This window comes from Leiobunum rupestre, chromosome 4, assembly GCF_980474605.1.
Source record: "Leiobunum rupestre chromosome 4, qqLeiRupe1.1.hap1, whole genome shotgun sequence".
Taxonomy (NCBI): Eukaryota; Metazoa; Arthropoda; class Arachnida; order Opiliones; family Sclerosomatidae; genus Leiobunum; species Leiobunum rupestre.
In genome coordinates, this window is record NC_143387.1 from 61948612 (window position 1) to 61963891 (window position 15280).

Here is a 15280-nt window from a genome sequence, read left to right on the forward strand (position 1 = left end):
ACAACGGAGGATTTTTTTATTAAAAATAAAATGGCGGGAATCTACCGAGGTGGCAGTGGTGTTAATAAGGAAACACAATGTAATTTTTATATAAAAGATAATTTAAATAAGTCATTTCAGACTCGTGAATCAACAATTAAGAAATCAGTTAGTGGCAAGCGAACTAAAAATATAGAAGAACCTATACATCAACCAAAAAGGATTAATTATTGTCAGAGCCAAGGCCTAACCAGATCACGATTTACGAAACACTAAAATAAGCCAGCTACTCTTAGCAACTTTACAGGTAAGAATAAATTATAATAGGGAATCTTATACATTACTTCTTTGGGTGTAATTCTAATGCTTGGTTTATTTATAGATCCTTATTTGCTGGTAGTGTATGCACTGGGTTTTAACTAATAAGTCAGTAATGACATGGTGAATTGGTTCAGTGTATCAAAGATCTTCAACTATCAACCAGCGTTTATATCAATTCATCTACTAAGAAGAAACCTTTCCTCAGGTAGACTAGGAGTTGCGATAAAAGATGTATAGAAATAGTCAAGTTTATTTGGCATGCATCAAGAGCTTACCGAGCCAATTTGATGTAGTACCGTAAAAGTGTTTGTCAGTTAATTTTCCATGCTTATATCATTTGTTAAAATTTATACCTTGACTAGGCTATGTAAATGCCAGATAATTAGGTAGAACAACAACTTATATCAAAAAGCAGGACCATTGTTTTACGTGTGATCAATATATTTAGCTATAAATTGTTTTAGACAATTACCAATTTTTGTACACTCGTGAAATTGCTGTTTTTTTATTTATTTTATAACTAGATTTATTTTAATTGCTATCAGATAAGTTTTGAAATAAATATTTTCCCAAAAACCATATGATTTGGCTCAATTTCTTAACAGAGAATTATTTTCGGAAAATGTTGACTTATAATAGTAATAATTCTTATTTTCATTCGTTATTTTATTGGTGCTCAAACCATATTATAAAAATAATAAAACCATTAAACTGTAAATGCAATAATAAGAGTAAGAAAATTATATAATCAGAAAAAACATTTTCATGCACTATTTTATGGCTTTAAAAAAGATTTTGGATAACCTCTCATTCTTCAGAAACTGATTTGCTTTCCCTTCGTGGCTATATTATATAAATATATTTTAATAAAATAACGGATTTAACTATAAAAATTATAAAAACTAATAATAAAATTAGAGTAAGAAAATTATTAATTAAAAGAGCCAATCTTCCATTATCAAAATGCAAGCCAACCATAACCACGTGATTGCTTTTTGCGTCAAAACTCGAGCTCTCCTAATAGTCCGTGACTTGGGTATAAAAATTCGGAAAAATAACAGCGTCGCCGATTAACAGGAATCGCTAAAACGTCTCTGCACGGCGATTTCGATTGCGAGGATCGCAAAATAAACAGCTCGCATCTGAATCGCTAAATTGCGATCATGTTAAAATTAACAGGAATCGCAAAACGTATCTGCACCGGGCGCTTTAAAGCTTGTAAAAGAGCTTTGAAACAGAGTATCAATAAATTTTTTATGCAATTCCAGAATAGTAGTCCCTTGAACATAAACGTTTGGCTTTCACAGCTAAATAATATATCATCTAAACATTCCATAAAGTTCTCTATATTTAGTATTAAAATAATTCTACACAAGTTGGCAAGCCAAAATATACCTCTCCTCGGAAGAATTGTCCCTAGTGGTATTAATTTCTCGAGATAACCCTTAAAGATATATCTCCGCAATTTAGAGTTATTTGTTAAAAATATTAACCCATTTCTATCCCGCCCGGTATAAAATTTTAATTATAATTAAAATAATTGAGACGAAACGACCAATTTTAATTTATTCAGAATATCATAAGTTAAGTAGTTACAACAGTAAGTTAGACGTACTATAACAATGCACAATTGAATTAAACCCTTTTACAGAACAAGTTTATCAGTTAAATATAATACGAAGCAAATTTTAATGAAAGAAATATCTACAGAGGCTTTTTGGAATTACTCGCTTACGAAATACTTGCCGCATCTTTAACGCTCATTTTATTTCAACACTCGCCCTTGATGAAGATACCGTAGATATCTGGTAGTGGACGACTCGTTCACTTCCTGTTGACGTTGTGACGTATACCACATGAAAAAGACCAATGCCGTCCAATTTCCAATATCATATAATGACTCGCACACCCAAGAAATCATTGACTGCGTTAGAAATCGTAGATATCCAAATATCCACACCAAATGTATTTACAAGAAGCAAAAACCTTACCATCAACAAAGCACAGAGAGCCACTTGACAAACCGCCAGCTCTTAAAGCAATTAACGTTAAATTATCTCCTTTGAATTAACAGAACTATATATAGGTCGTTAAGAAAGAGGACCACCCACAGGGTCTACCCTTTAACCCTCTAATCTCGGCTGACTGCGCTAAAACAAGATTTAACCTTTAAAAAATACCAGATTAGGCCTTCATAAATTCATTAATAAAAAAAGACTTTATTACCTATTATGCTTACGATGCCTGTCTTAATTTCAGTGAATCTAAGCAGCTATCGGTGGTTCTGTGGTAGAGCGCTCGACTGCCAAGCCGAATGGTCTGGGTTCGAAACCTGGGTGGCGCATTTGTTTTTAATCAATAGAGAAACGCTAAATTAGAATTTCTTCGATGCAATAATTTCAATTTCAATTCTATTTCAATTAAACCAAAATTTCCTACTCTATTAAATACGCTTCCGATAAAGCTGAAGGTCTAATTTTCAATAAGGCGTAACAAGTGTCGGTGGTTCTGTGGTAGAACGTCCGCCTGTCAATCAGGAGGTCTCGGGTTCAAATCCCGCCCGATGCGATCGCAAATTGATACTAAGACGAATACCGTGTACAACTGGTGGAAACCCTGCCATTGGACGTTGAGAGGTAGCATTACACTCAGCACTCGGTCCGTCCCAAAGTCATTAAGAAGAAGTTGGAGAGAAAACGCCCATATAAACACAACAGACTCAACATGCACAACCATCAGCACACAAACATAACCCCTCCTAGGGGACTTTGTCCCCTCGGAGAGGTAAAAATCACAATAACATTCCTTAAAAAGTTTACTGCAACCAAAAAAACCCCGCCAACCCTCACTGTACTGTAAACGTTCCTTCCATAAGTCTAGTTTATTAAAGCGGACGACGGAATGGATAACGGCGGCAAACGCTCGTGGCGCAGGATTATAACCAACCGCGAGTAGGCTCTGTTTGTATTCCGCCACGTTTAAGCAAAACCCCTGAAGTGCCGCGGAATGATGTATCACAAATAAAGTGAAGTTGAATACTTCCCCCGAAGGGGTTTATTAAAAACTTCTGATGAAACTGATTAGCGTCGAAGCTGACTAGTCTCGAAAGCTCAATGTGCGGTACTGGAATAGACTCGAAACTGAACAGATCACTTTTCGTTCAAGTAACCATAACTTTAAATAATGATTTGCGGGGAATAAATTTAGCACCATTGAAATCCTATAATGCCTGGAATGTGTAAGGTTTTTAAGGAATTCGTCATACAATTGATGGACGGAAATATTCCTAACCCTTGCTCATAGATTTTAATTCACAAGGCGGGAGAAAGATGGCGACAAAATGCGAGTCGTGGCCTTATCGTGGAGTGAATTAAATCTGAGAGAGGGGGGGTTACATACAGGGGAAAGAAAAAAATAAAAAAGAGGGGGAGATTCGAATTCAGAATGGAAACCCTTTGTCGTTAATCAATCACAAAATCTTTATTAAACACTCAAATTTATAAATAACACTAAAATACAAAAACAAATGAACAAAATTGCGGGGGGAACTGAGGGGATAATCTTAGTTTGCTTCTAGTGATGGTTAGGCCATCTCTACTATGGTTCTTTTAGCTTTTTCCAATATACGAGGGGAATTTAAACACTAAAAATACACTCTTTGACCTTAAATTTGTTAATGAAACTATCTCTTACTATTTTCTATGGGATTGGTTCCTGTATCCTTACTCTCAGGCATCTTGGGCTCGAAGGACGGAGGGGACAGAAATTAATATACACTTACACTAAATAATAATAAACACTACAATTAAATACTACAATTAAAGATTCTACAATTAAACAATGACAATAATTAACTCAAAATAATAACAACGGCGAGGGCACAACGCGAACGGAAAAAGTAATCTGAACTGTATAAATACAAGAAGCAGAATGAACTCTCAACCTCGAGGGGACCTGTCTTAAATCCTTTTCTCGGACAATAGCGAGGGATTAAGCTTTCTTTTCTAAAACTTTTTCTCTACTTTTCACTGGCTACTTCGTATTTCGACCCTGGGTACTCTACAAGGGGGGGGGGGGGGGGTTATGATGGAAATTCTACTCATCACTTGGTTTCGGTGTCCTCCGCTACGTTGTCGTCTCTCCGTTTACGGGTTTTCTCTTTCCTCGGTTTACGTAAGATGCCCGACACACGCACTTCACAGAACGGGACGTCTTTGGGGATTGATTGTTTACGCGTTTCTTTATTCACATTTCTCTTTAATTCTCTTTATTTACTCGTCTACGGTTAGGCGGCCGGATTGCGGGTTTCTTCCTATATTATTTTACTTCACAAGCTGACGGGGGCGTAGGTACTTCGGGTTTCAGTCTGAAATGTCCGGCTAGGCTAGGGAATCGGTCTCGGTCATCTGGCTGTCTTCTCTCGGAATGGCTAGATATTGGGTGATCAACAGGTGATTCGAGGGTGTTGAGGGCATTACGCTTCTCAGACTTATTACTGCTCGGCTTATGTTCTTCCGATCGGAATCTCTTGGCTGTGGGTCATCTAGGCAATCAAGGAGGGTTGTTCCGATCATGTGGCTTGCATTGAGGGTTAATTAATATTTAAGCGCGACTTCATCGCACATTATTTTATATTTATTTCGACATGGTTTCTCCGAATAATGCAGGTGGACTTCCTTCCTGGTAAAAGTTGAGTTCTGTCGAGTTCTGCCAAAAGCAGAGTTCTCTCCAGTTCTCTACCGTTCTGTCCGTTCTTGCAAGAGCAGACTTCTGTCCAGTTCTGTACCGTTCTGTCCTTTCTCTCCGTTCTGTCTTTTTGGGGCTCTGTCTCTTGGTTTTGTTCCGATTATTGGGGGGCGGGGTTGAAACAAAAAGCAACTGGTGACCTCCCATTTTACTTAGGTCATTGGCGTATTTAAGACTCGTGTCTAGTCATGCGGTGGTGACGTTGTCCGATTTACGAAAGGTCGCTCGGGGTTGCGGGGGGGGGGGGGATGCCAGAGAGTCTCGATGTTCCCGATTTTCTGTCTCCAAGCGGAAACGTCCGGGCGCCCTCTTGACCCTGTGGCGACGGCCTTGGAAAACGAGCGCTTTTGTTGGGTTATCGCTACCTGGTAGTTAATATGAAGCCTGTGGACTTGTTCATGGGATCGCTGTGAGCTGAGGGAGCTTTACTGGTTTAGTTCGGAAAGTTTTAGGGTAAAATCTGGGCTGGGAAAGTTCGCTGAATGTATTGCACCATGGTCTTGTGACCGAGAGAAAAACACTTTAATTAGCGAGAGATTAATTTTAGTATTGCCGAAGGCAGGGATTTAGTTTATAATTTATCTTGAGAGAATGGTTTAATTAATTATCTTAATTTTATATTTTATCGTGGGGTTTGATCGAGTTCTATAAGGCTTATAAACAATAATTAATTTGTATGTATGGTTCAAAAGTTATTTAAGTTTTTAGTTTATCATTAAATTAAATTTATATTTAACACTGGGATTAGTTTCATTAAATAGAGCTCGGAATTCTAAGATATTTGATGTAGGGGGCTTCAAGAATACTTAACAAAAACTGTAAATTTAGAGGGTCAAGAGTGCGGGGAAACGTAATAACAAAAGTAAATAAAACACAGAAAATAAAAAAAATAAGTATACGGGGGAAAATGAACCTGAAGGGTTACAAATGTTTCCCTTCCAACAGATTCGAGTGAAATCAGTTTTGAAACTATTCCGATTCGAGGGAAGTCAGATTTGAGTGAAGTTAGTTTCGAGGGAAGTCAGTTTCGACGCTAATCAGTTTCATGTTTATTCATATTCGAGATTATTCAGATTCGAGACTAATCATTTTCGAGACTATTCACCCGTCTCTCTTTAACAGGAAAATGATTTGGTTTTCTGGTCCAATGTAAAATGTAAAATGTAATTGTTTCTTCTTTTATTTGAAGTTTAACAAAATATTTTTGGGTGTTTTTTGCTTTATGAAAATAATTGGTAAATTTACCGGTAAAACCACTCGGTAAATTTACCGTAATTTTACCATTACTGGTAAATTTACCTCGAAAAATTTACCGGCTCACATCTCTACTTAATAATAATAATAATAATAATCAGCTAGGCTAATACCCAAGGCACCACCTTAGGCCTAAGTCGTCAAAATGCTTCGATAAGTAAGTTCCACATTTATTTATTACTTCTGACCATACACGGTAGTGGAACCTGAATGTGTTTCAAATGAAACTGCTCTCTCTCAACTAAATGCAACTGGCCCCGAAGTAAATTCTTCTGAGACCACCAGTGGCCCTAAATGGGTTAGAGTGCGCAATAACTGGTGGCTTTTCCGGGGAGTCGGGGTCCGGCTCTTGTAACCCATAGTGGCGCACTGGGAGATGTTCGCTCTGATCAAATGGTCCTATCTCCACCTCCGACTTCGGTCAGGTTTGGGCTGGAAACTGAGCTTCGGCTCAGGCTAACGGAGAGGGTAGCCTGCTGTGGGGTGGCGGGCCTCCGTATGAGGGCACGGTGGTCCTGTTTCCCGGCCTTTTGGGGCACACCGGGATCTCCGGTGCCAGCTGTGCCGGGTTATGTGGACCGCTGTGTGCCTGTCGTTCCCCTTTAGGAGCTCTCTCCAAAGGGTATGACTCTTTACCTACGTAGGTAGGGTGTCGGCTGGAGTTGCTATAGCATCAACTCTTAATCCCACTGCTGTGTGCGAAGTGGGGATTGGTCGTCCCATTGCTGCACCTTCTGCCAGGGCCGGACTGGCTAGTAGTTGGCCCCACCGGCTATGCGATCGTGTTGGCCTCATTTCCCATTAATGCCAAATTTTTCCACTTTGGCCCACTATTTGAGTTGGCCCCGATCTGCCCGGGCCTGCCTTCTGCTGGGTTGAGTGGCTTGCGTCGACGGTACGACCATCAGAGTAGTAGGGTACTACTACCCATGCTGGTTTTGTCAGCTGTCCAGGCTGTGGACGCTGGCGTAGGGCACTATGATGATAGACCTCCGGTGGTATGGTCTCTGTTACTAGGTACAACGGGCTATAAATTCTGACATACTGAGACCACCGGTATTTAAGTTTCTGACCACATAACTAAGCATTAATTGCATCTGGCCCCGGAGTAAAATCTAGACGCCTCAGCTTTTTCGCTGCGTAAGCCTGGCGTTTAGTCCGGGGAAATTAGCATTTGACCTAGAACAAATTAGCAACAAGCTGAAATCGAATAAATCTCTAAAAGTAAATGGGCCTGTGAGCCTGTTTCCTGTTAACAAACATTTATATTCCTTTTATTTCTTCTCACTATTTTACGTAATAAATGAGAAATCGGCAATTAAAGGGGTAATAACCTTTTTCGAAATTTAGAGGAACCATTTAAAACGAGGCTTACGCTCCCTTTAAGCTGAAAAATACAGTACCGACTAAAGGGCGAAGATTGTAAAATACGATAACAATGCCGCGAATTTTAACAGTACCCTGGAAATGTACGAAATAAATGTCGTACAATTATCTATCTAATGGTATTTGAATCATATCTGTACGTTGTACCGTTTAAAAGGTACGTGGATTTCCTTCATTTAAGGTTAAAAATATTGGTTTTCTATGGGGTTTTTGCTTTAAAAAAATCAGAAACTTAAATAAATTAAAAAGTTTACAAAGGTTAAATATTTTTAATATAGCATTTTAGTCATCAAAAGAATCTTCCAACCGAGGGGTAAGACACTCTGCGAACTCGGTATACACTGCCGTACCTTTGATAGTCCTAAATCGAACTCTTGAACCAGTGGCGTAGATAAGGCCCCCGCAGACCCCGCAGTGCGGGGGGGCCCCGGAGCTTTAGGGGCCCCCTAATTTCATATCAAAGTATATACTAGATACCGGATAAAATTCCGAATATTGTTTTGCGGGGGGGCCTCGCGGGTCTTAGCTACGCCACTGTCTTGAACTCTTGAAAATATGTACCTTTAACAGTGCTAAATGCACGAACTCGGTGTACAGATTATCTGAGACTGTCTCGTGTATTTTTCTCTACGAACCTTGAGACTGTCTTACCCCTCGCTTCCAACACATCTTTATAGTTGTTTAAACGAGAAATACCGTGACATTCTCCGCACATAGCCGTACACTTCATTCCATATTTTCGGCACGAGCATGCCTTACCGCAGTTACTCGCCTTACACCCGCAAAAAATCAGTTTTAAAATGTTTTTGGGAGCAGGTGGAATCTTGCAAAAAACTCCTTGCAGTTTTGAATTTTCAATTTTCCAACCCCATTCTTCTGGGTTTAATTCGTTTCCTAACCATTCTTGGGTTTGTAAATACGTACGTAGTGTGTGTTGTTGCGTGGCTGATATTGTCGGTGGTAAAGCTGCTAAATCAAACTCACTTTTTAAAATTGGTTTTGACACTATTTTATTGTATTGCAAAAACCTTTGTTTGTTTAAAGTTTTTTCAGCGTTTCCTGCTTTGTAGAGTTTAAGAAAAAGTTCCTCGCCAGTTTTAAAGAGATCTTGTTTGCTAGCGTTTTCGAGGATAAACGCGTGACACTTTTTAACTAAACCTCCGTTGTCCAGTTTCAAGACTGCAAGTTTTCCTTTTTTATAAATGGAGGAAGTCGTATCGCAACCAGAAAACGCGTGAATGAATGGTAAAATGTCAGCCAATTCTCCTAGTTGGACTCTTAGTCTGAGATAACTTCCCTGGTCTCAACATGAATATGTTCGTATTCGATGAGTGGTATATGAGAAGTACCATTACATCGGTATCATCTGCCACTACTACCAGTGGCACCGCCAGGATTGTTTCCCACGTAGGCACATCAATTTGGGGCCCACCAATTTTTAATATATTTACTTCAACATAATAAACATAAGTATCACACTACCTATTAACCTAATGCATTTTTTTTAATAATAGTCTGTTTCGCCATTGAAAACTTAAATTATTAAGTGAATAAAGACTAATAACTCTCGACGAATTCCTCTTGGTCTTTGGAAATTGCCGAGTGATACAGCCAAGGCCCATTAAAAATTGAAATGCTTTCAAAAATGTAAATAACGCTTACTTTGTGTGAAAATATTTATGCATTATTATATCAGGAGATAAAAATAACTATTATAAACATTAAACATTAGCTAGTTATTTCAGAGAGGTTGCCCGTAGACCTCTCTACAATGTCGAACGGTTCTCTCCCGCCTTTACGGGCACTACGAGCTAACCATCTAATTCTACCACTATTGAGTAAACGCAATATTTCTTGCCCCGCCCCCATATAGGGCAGGTACGAAATAAAAAGAGAAAGTGAGTCACCCTTTTTTTTCTTTGAAATAATACACTACATGTCTACTTCTCTGCTACTGACGGCCATTTTATAATAGTCGTCAAAATATAGCGAAGAGAACTATATACAAGCCTTAAATCTATAGTCACAAGATAGCTTGTTGTTTGTTTATTTTTCTTACTGTCGCACCTGTGCGATTTCGTGTTTCGTCTAGCCACGCGCGTAACTCCAGCTCAGCGGTAGTACAAGTGACGGCAGCTTAAGGCACCCGTTGCGTTTTTGCTACGCCCTTACCCCCTGGTATTATACAATGGGTATTATCCTTTTTAAATGGAGTAAATATAAACCCATAAAATATGTGCATTAGTTGATAGACATAAGTTTGAAATTTTTCAGCAATTTCTCTATTAATTCGGCTACGGAAAATTTACCAATATGAAAAAATAGGGCCCCCTTTTTTATTAAATTTGGGGCCCCCTTTAGTTTTCCACGTAGGCACGTGCCTACTCGCAGGCGCGTGCCAACCACGGGGGCCCCGCCCCCGCTAATTTTCCCCAGGAATATATTGGGCTGAGCGGTTGTTCACTCAGGATATTTAATTGCCTATGGCGATCCGAGCGAGGACGGACACTTACGGTGTCATGTTTAGTCAGTCTGAGAGTTTGACTAAACATGCGACACCTTGCTGTTTTCAATGATATTACTAACCAAGGAGGATGTTACCCGGCCTTCTACTGTAGTACATGACGTCTGCCGGTTTGGAAAATGCTAGCATTCTCAAAGTTACAGGTGACGTCACCTGGTTAATCTACCAATAACATTGGTTTTCGTACACGAGACCCTCTTGGTCGCGTCCTTTTATTAACCACCTTTTACTAATCTAAAAATAATAGCCGGTTATTGCTTCAAGATTGTGCTCCAGTGCTTATAATTTTTAAGACTTCAAGTAAAAATATTGAATATAACAGTTTTCCAGATCAACAAATCGAGAAAGATTTCAGGTAAATTGTGCTTTTTCTAGTTTTATCTGTGAAAATAATGGTTTAAAACATTAATTGAAACTAGGAGAATAGTTTTCATCTTCCTAGATTGAAAAGCACCTTAGAGGCGAAGCCTAAGGCGCTAAGCGGAATCGGTACGACTGTAAAATTAAAAATATTTTAGGGTGAGGTAGGGTACACGAAGAGTCTAAAACGAATAGTTCTGTTAAGTCAATGCTCACAGCCACGCATATGGCTTGTTTTAGTCTTCTTCGAATACTTTTATTTCAATTTCGTCGTGTAGCTTAATTTTAATGTCCAAAATGTGTTGCAATTCGAACATTAACATACTCGGTGTTCGCTGCTTTCGAACTTAAGTACTTTCATCCGATTTTAAGGAACTGATTATTCGCGAGGGTCTATATATGATATATCTGGAACGTCTGCAACATATTTGGTTAGGTGAAAACCGCAAGATTAACAGGAAGGAAAAACAAATTTTGAATACTTTGGTGTTTCGACCTTGACTCATTCTACTGACTCCGATTCCAACTCCTTTAATGCTAAAAAGGGCGACTGTCAAGATAATACTAAATCAACCACTAAAACAGGGTTACCGCGTGATGTTATAATAATGATCGAAATAAGCCAACGTCGAGTTTTTCCTTTCCAAAGGATGAAAAGGGAAGGTCTTTTGTATATTCTTGGTTCGAGCAATTTCCTTGGCTTCATAATGATGTATCGGAAGATTTAGTTTTGTGCATTGAATTAATGAAAGCAAGAGGGAATTCCAGTCATAATTTTGAATCAGCTTTTACTCACACGGGATTTAAAAACTGGAAAAAGGGAATCGAGCGATTTCGAATGCACGAAAAAAGCGAACTACACAATGTTTCCAGCACATTTGTCTTGGAAAATGCTAAAAATATTCCAGATGTTAATCTAATAAATAAACAGCACCTTACTCAACAAATACAGTTTTAGTCATCATTTTCGATACTTCGATCGCATAATAATTTCTATTTCTGTATGGTTGCTTTCAAAACTACTAAACACATAACAACTTTTTACCTCTCCGAGGGGACTTTTTACCCTAGGAGGGGTTATACAACCACCGTGTCTGTCTGTCTGTCTGTCAGGCCTGCGAACGCGTTCGCATTTTCGGGGCAAAGGGTAATCACTGCGTACCCAGTTTCTTAGAATCAGGGAAAAGGTTTTTCCAAAAGCACCCTCTTTTTGTCATTGGGTGTAGTATAATTTTTTAATCGGCCGGGATTTGAACCCGAGCCCTCTTAAACGACAGGTGAGCGTTCGACCGCAGAACCACGGATACAGTTACGCTTCACTGAAAATTAAAAACTCTTCCGAGGAGAGGTATATTTTGGCTTGCCAACTTGTTTAAATTAAATACGTACTTAATAACCAAAATATGATACGTTAAAAATACAATATTTTAGAACAAAAGGTTTCACCAGTACGGTATCACTCCATATAGCATAAAGCTAAAGGAAAATAACTTCTAAATTGAAACGCTGTTCCAATTTAGTGTTTTTTTTTCGGTACTAAACATTCGTAGGTTTTTGCGTAAGTTATATACACTGATGTGGAACTAATATTACGGCCTGGGCTGACTTACGTCCTGCCGTCCTCGACTATTGCTCCCCGGTTTGGTCACCGCACACTGCGAGCGGCACGCACGCGCTGGAGCGCATTCAGCGGCGCGCTCTCCGTTTCGCGGTCAACGTAGGGTTTTCCTGGAGTGTGAGTATGACCAGGGTTATGAAAAACTTTCGGTGGGATACGTTGGCTTGTCGTCGTCGGGTGAAATGCCTCACCCTAGTGAATAGCGTTATACATCACTCGAACGGCGCCCTGGCCCCACTAACCTCTGCCATCTCGGCATGGCACCGGGCCCCCCGGGGTGAAAAAGCAGTATCGTTCATCCTCCCTGGCCTTCGCCTCTCCGTCCGGAAACATTCCTTTCTCCCGTCTTCTCTCCGCGACGGGAACTCTCTCCCTGACTTTCTCAAAGTCGTACCTAGTCCCAACCAATTCCGGAAGGCCCTTACGACTTACCTAGACCTCTTTGTCTCTTTATTGGAACACTGTATAGCGTTCCTGTTTATATTCTAATTCCATATATCTATGTTACATATTTATGCGGTTTTTAAATTCTCTGTCTATCTGCTTATACAGGGTCTTTTATTTTGCTCGGAAAAGTGTTTTTTTTCAAAAACTATTTATAGTACCGATTTCAAATTTGGAAGGTCAATTCTCTATACCGGGGGACATCAGTTTGAGAAATTTGAGCGTTTTCGGTAATGTTTTTCACCAATTTTGAAAAATTATTTTTCGACCACTAGGTGCGAGATAAAAAATTTCTATTATAAAGTTGTAGGCCGTCATCGAAAACCCTTAAAAATTGTTCACTCGACGAAAAACAACTTATTTATCAGTGAAAATTCGAGCTTGAAAAATTTACAAGTTGGTGAAGCCAAATTACGATTGTTTGAAACGATAATTGAAAAGGGAACAAGTCTAATACAAACGTAGTAGAGTTTTCACACTTGAAAAAATGTACACGTTTGGTTTTTAAATGCAGATATTTTATTCACATAAATTTTTACAAAACATTTTCAATAATATCACCATTGGCTGCAACACAGGTTTGTGCGCGGACAATTAAGTTCTCAAACGCTTTCTCTACCATTTCTGGTGTGACGTCTCGGCAAGCACTGATTATTCGTCTAATGAGTTCCTCCCTAGTTTCAATGGGCGTGGCGTATACCTTTGCTTTAACGAATCCCCAGAGAAAATAATCCAGCGGTGTTAGGTCAGGTGACCTTGCTGGCCAATGCACTGGACCATTTCTCCCTATCCACCTTTCAGGAAACTCGTTGTTGAGGTGCTCAGTTACTTGCCGGGAAAAATGCGGAGGGGCGCCATCTTGCTGAAACCACAACTGACGTCTTTCAGCCAATGGAAGGTCGTCGATTGCGTCACTCAGTTCGTTCTGTAGAAAATGTAAATACCTTTGGCCGTTGAGGTTCGTCGGCAGGAAAAAGGGACCAATCAAACGGTTTCCAACAAGTCCAACCCAAACATTGACCCGTTCAAATTGAACCTGGTGATGATATTCAAAACCCCAATGTGGGTTGATGTCAGACAAAAGATGGCTGTTTTGATGATTAAAGGGCCCATCTCTAGAAAATGACGCTTCGTCGGAGAACAAAACATGGCGCAAAAATTGTCTATCTTCTTGGACAGCATTTAGTAACCAGTTGCTAAATTCATAACGTCTTTGATGGTCTCCGTCAATTAGTCCTTGGTGGAGCGTAGCTCTGTATGGGTGATAGCGATTCTTACGAAGAATTTTCCACACACGATTTGCAGAACAACCCAAATCAGCAGCGGCGTTAGCGCAACTGTGACGAGGATATGCCACAAAGTACGCGAGTACATTGTTCTCGAAGTCTAAATCCGGTTGACCCAATCCGCGAAACCTAGGTTGCAAGTTACCAAATTGATTGAAATCGTGAATTGCTCGTCTTACTGTATTTACAGATGGTGCTCCATTTGGATGTCTTTCTGCGAAGATTTCAGTCACTCTTCTAAGGTTTTGCGCTGCTTCTCCATAGTAAATGGCAACTATCTCGGTACGCTCAGCTACTGAATAACGAGGCATTGTTCGAAATATTATCAAACACTGATAATAATCTCCCAAAGTTTTCCTTTAAATACCCAATGCATGTTTAGGATTGACCTCTAGCCTCGTGTTTTTTAAATCCGGTCGTTTTTTTAACCAAAGTTTCAACTGGATTAGGTAATTCGGTTTCAATTATCGTTTCAAACAATCGTAATTTGGCTTCACCAACTTGTAAATTTTTCAAGCTCGAATTTTCACTGATAAATAAATTGTTTTTCGTCAAGTGAACAATTTTTAAGGGTTTTCGATGACGGCCTACAACTTTATAATAGAAATTTTTTATCTCGCACCTAGTGGTCGAAAAATAATTTTTCAAAATTGGTGAAAAACATTACCGAAAACGCTCAAATTTCTCAAACTGATGTCCCCCGGTATAGAGAATTGACCTTCCAAATTTGAAATCGGTACTATAAATAGTTTTTGAAAAAAAACACTTTTCCGAGCAAAAAAAAAGACCCTGTATATATTTTTTTCCGACCTTCTCGTATGCATTCGGTATAGTAATTCTTGTATATACCTATTGTTTGTATTACTGTGTCTTGACGTGATGGGTTTCGACCTTTTGTTGGGCAATATAAAGAACTTAAGAACTTAAGAAGAACTTGTTAGAGACTGACATTGGCGTCACTTTTGAAAATTTCTATTAAAGAATTTAAACCAACAGCTTTTTACACACAATCCTAATTTTCGGTGGTTTCGCTTTATGTGGTAGATATTTTATTTAAAATTAAGTCCGATAACGTTAAAAAAATTATTATTGGATAGGATTCAGCGGACCTACAACTTCGGTTATATCAGTAAATATTAAATTTAAGTATAGTTTTCAGGGTAATTTACGGGGCCCCAATTTTCGTGGTTTTATATTTTCTCCTAAAAATCTACATACAGTTCCTTAATTTAAGTCCGATTTTCATAAAAGTTATGAATGGCTGTGGTTTACATATAACCTAGAGTTGCAAATACGTTCCTTAATTTTAATTCTAAGAAGTAACCTAATTCGCACTACTTGGTCCGTTTCACGTTGGGGGGT